Below are 4,571 nucleotides of genomic sequence, written 5' to 3'. Positions count from 1 at the left end.
TCGGTGTCGGCGTCGCCGACTTCTCAGGTGACTGGCCGGTATATCTGGGCCTTAATGCAGATTGGGTTCACCTGTAATGCCCCCTCCTCACATAAATGCAGCCTGAAATAAAAGTAATCATGTGACGCCAACATGAAACTTGTGTTTAGGCCTACATTTAATGTCTTTGTTGTCAGATGTAAGATGTTGAAGTATTGCTCCACCTGAATTTCTGCAGTCTCGATTCTTAATGTTACCATTTAACACAATTTGCTAGTGTTGTAATGTTTGCTTAACCTGTTAAGCCCCAAAGCCCCCTCTTTTTTTTTCTTTTTTCGCCACACGGTTAATGTGTTATACCGGATTAACGGGAAGAATCTCAGCTAACTGACGATACAAACCATTTTTACCAAAACAAAACACAAGTCTCATAAGAAGCAATGACCCCTGAGCGAAAATTGATAAAGCACTTTGGCACAGAACTCAAGGTAAAAGATACCCTTATTACTTATCGTAGCTGCACATACCAGATATCCGATTAAAGCTGAGATTCCACAGATTATTTAGTTATATATATCATCACTGAGTGGTCCGAACTCGCAACAGGGGAAGCAAACACAGACATCTCAACACGTACCTTTACGGTGCTTTTACGGGAGATCGTCTCACCAGCTGTCAATCTGATCAAAAGACTTGTTCAATGGCATTAAAACGAGAAAAAAACGTGGCTGAATCGGTTAATTCATAGGTTGATAATGTTTCTGTGCATTTGAAAAAATTATTTAAAATCCATAATTCCATTTTTATGTAAAAATTGGAGAGTAAAAGTTAGCTGCTAATGGTAGCCACCAGAGTTATCACAGCTTCCGGTTTTGGCTATGCATGCATCAGTCTCACACACACACATGACCAAATAAGGAGTGTGTGGGAGTTCCCCTCGATTCCATTGGCTCTGACGGTTAGAAAGAGATGTCAATCAGCAAAATCGAGCAAGGGGGGCCAGAGATATAGAAAATCCACCCAAATGACCCCAGAAGTCGTTTTATTTTTGCTAAATCTCTCTAAAAAGGTCAAATTTAACTTGTTTTGCATCAATCTTGATACAGGGTACTTATTATATCTTGTAGTTTGGATTCCTAAAGCTTTTAGTCTATCATCCCATCATTCAAGGGTGGTTTTCGCTATAAGTAATCTTTTTTTTCTTTTGGACGGACACAATAATTTACATTTTTTACTGTGTTCAATCTGAATATACTTTAAAATAAAAACATCTATATTGATTCTGACACTTCTACATCCAAATCATAGATGTAACCTTGCTTTGAGACAAAATATTATTAATTTAACCCTTTTAGAAGGGAAGATATGGTCATTTGTTCTGGGAATGTCATTTTCGAGCCTGAGACCTGAAAAACAGGCTCGGGGCTCTAAAAGAAATCCTGCATCAGCCTTGTTTAGCCTTTGTGGAAGAGGTGCTCTGGACTGCTTTCCACAAGCAAACATGTTATGAGAGTGGCTGAGGACAGGGTAATGTAGGTGGATGTTAATGTGTGACAAAATATTGTGATTGATATGTCATCTACCAGTAATGCACAACGACAGTCCTTAAAGTATATTTGTTATTTTCTTCTTGTCATAAGTATTGTTATTCAAGAGGACAAACCACAATGGACCAAATATGTTAACATGCTATTGGTGAGTTTTTATTGATGCTTAAGCATTTGGTCGAATATAGTTACTCTTATCATAATAAATAATGCATTTGACCAATGGTGAAATAACTCAACCACTAGTGGCTTGGACATTAAAATGTATTTTGTAATATGTATCAGTACAACTTATTTGTTCTGATTATAGTCCAATTTTGATGGTGTAATGACAGCATCGCTGTTGGCTGTAGCAGGGGCATTGCAAATGTTGACAGTAAAGGGCATTATGTCTAGACTGTTGTTATCAAGTTAAAGTCAAGGATTTTAGCAATTGATCTTCCGAGCATTAACTTTGAGATGGTTTTGAAAAAATGGGACATTGGCTAAGGTAAAATAAAAATCATAGTTCACCATATAATGATGTAATCTTGCCAAAATTAGAAATATTTGTATTGTTTCTTTAATAACTTGATTGTTTATTTCTATATTAATGTTTGAGCTTTCAAAAATGACAGCATGCCAAGAGACTGTGACAACTGTTGACACACCAAACACAGACAGTCCATAAAGCCACTTCCACTATTTGTATGAGCAAACATGCCTTTGACACACAGACAGTGCCAATGTGATGACAGTGCATGCAACTTGTTTCGAATGTTGGGTAAAATTGGAAGTCTGCAAAGAATAACTTTTTTAATTGTATCCATTTTCATATTTGCCCTTTTTCTTTGTGTTCTAGGGTTGTTGTAATTCTAGCAAAAGAGAATAGAAGATGAAGAAAATCGAAATAATCAGGTCAATTTAAAATATTCATTTATTTATTAACAATATACTTTGCTATAATCACATCATGTCAGCACATTGCGACAAACATTTTGCATCGAAGTAATAGTGCAACTCATACATTATGCTCATAATATAGCATTATATAAAAATAAAGACAATAATTATACATTTCAATTGACACAAAATTCTAATCCTGACTCCATTTCCACCAGTTACAGTATACAGAAACTCTATGTGCTCTGCAAAAACATGCAATACAACGCTTTTAAACTCAATTAGAGCTTGAGAAAATAAGATGATTGACCTAATGCTTTCTGTAGGCGCAGTATCAATAGTTTTCCGTTAGACTTATAAGTAGTAGAACCCTCTAGCAGAATTTGCTCTTAAAATACAGTAGGGTGATAAAGTGCTTTATAAGTTATGTTATGATGGTGCCTCAATGTTACATTGAGTCAGGGGATAGGGGGTGCTTGCAAGATAAAATAATACACAATAATACAATTGGTTTACAAGATAATAATACAAGAGAAGCTTTTAGAGGCAACAGATAGCTGAAACAAGTTTGTGGGCTATTTGGACATAAATGTTATGAAAAATATTGTAAGGCAAAAAGCCCAAGTATGTTTGCGATCAAAATAACATTTGTACAATCCAGAAAATCCAGAAAACATCTTTGGCTTTTCCAACACTCGGTGTAAACATAGGCAAGAAGTAAGGCCTGTGACTCAGGAATTTACTATAAATATATTATTATATCTTTGTAGTCCATATACGATAAATCATTGTAAATAATACATTCTTCCTACCATGAAATTACACAACTTTTTGAAAATGTAAAATGTTCCCCATGTGTGTTCCTCCATGTCCGTCACGTGTTGCATTGTGAGGCAAAAGTGCTCATTAACTTTAAGTTATTTTAGTGTAGATGTTGGCATTTTTCAAAGTATATATCTTACTTAATATTCTTTAGGGTTGGACATAGTACTTTTTACACTCACTTATAAATTGTAGGACTATAAATGTGTACTATTGAGTAACAAAGAAGTTGTTTTAAAAAAAAAAAAAGAATACCAGATTGCTCCTAATTTAACATCATCCAAGGAAACTTTAGACTTTGAGATATTAATGCCAACATGCAACCCCACATGCTCTGTGACCTGCCCCACAGACCTTCACATTAACTGACACTGAGGCAATAGCTAAATGTTTGCTCACGCTGCTGAGAAATGACCTCGGGTTCATATGCTGTCAGAGATAAAGTTACCCAACTGATTAGCCGACTTGTGTAAATAATACAGTGGAGATGCTGATCAAACAAATTTCAACATACGTGCATCATTGGCTGTGCTCAGACAGAAGTCAGGGCCAATTGAACATGGTCAAAGCGTGACAAGTTCAAACACTCACCATAACTTCACAATACAATTAAAAATGTCTTTGGGTGTAATTCAAAAGAAAAACCCAAAATAAAATACAAAAAGGTTTGACATAAAAAGACAGCATTAGTCAGTAAAAATATTCACTAATACTGGATTATCTTTGTGCCTTGACACAAGTTGAAGGCATAATATAAATTAAGGTTATTTTAAAAGCCTCTCTTTTACAGGTCAGTTCTACACCAAATGTTTTTGGACTGAATTCCACTGAAATCCAGCAGCAATTGTAAAATACAAAATAAATAATCTAAACATGACAAAAATGAAAAAGAAAATGCATCTTTAAAATGAACTACAGTGAGGGCATTACATTAATCTCTTAGTGTTTCATATGACCTCCATAAGCAGTGTCTTAAGCGGGACTAATAGCCACTTTACAGCTCTATATTTGGTTTACGATAATATCACAAATATTCTTTTTTCTATTGTATGTCTTTTAACGTTTCTTAGTTTACTAACTTTATTTTATAGTGCCTCGGTTTAAAAAAAAAGAAATTGTCTTCATTGAGACTCAGTGTATCATTTTACTTAGGTTCTAGGCACTTAACATTTTCTCTCAAACGCTTCTCTCAAAATCTAATGAGTGACAAACTGTGTGATAAAACAGAAAGATCTCTTGGTCTTTATGCCAACTATTCCTCTAATGACAATTTTTTATGTATGTGTAAACTGCTAAATTATGTGTTTTTTTACTATTTATATATTATTTCCACACACTTGT

General features: G+C 34.7%; 1 protein-coding gene across 1 annotated transcript in view; it reads right to left on the bottom strand.

Moving 5' to 3' along the window:
• Nucleotides 1-2,424: 2,424 nt before the first annotated feature.
• LOC307040745 (inhibin beta B chain) overlaps nt 2,425-4,571 on the bottom strand; it is a 4,212-nt gene continuing 2,065 nt past the window's right edge. Inside the window, exon 2 of the mRNA XM_079683867.1 lies at nt 2,425-4,571. This exon is cut by the window's right edge and continues 949 nt beyond it. The gene's annotated coding sequence lies outside the window, so the exon portion shown is untranslated.

The sequence above is a fragment of the Notothenia rossii genome, assembly GCF_949606895.1.
Source record: "Notothenia rossii genome assembly, chromosome: 5".
NCBI lineage: Eukaryota > Metazoa > Chordata > Actinopteri > Perciformes > Nototheniidae > Notothenia > Notothenia rossii.
Note: the sequence above shows the minus strand (reverse complement) of the source record. Positions and strands in the feature narration are given on the sequence as shown.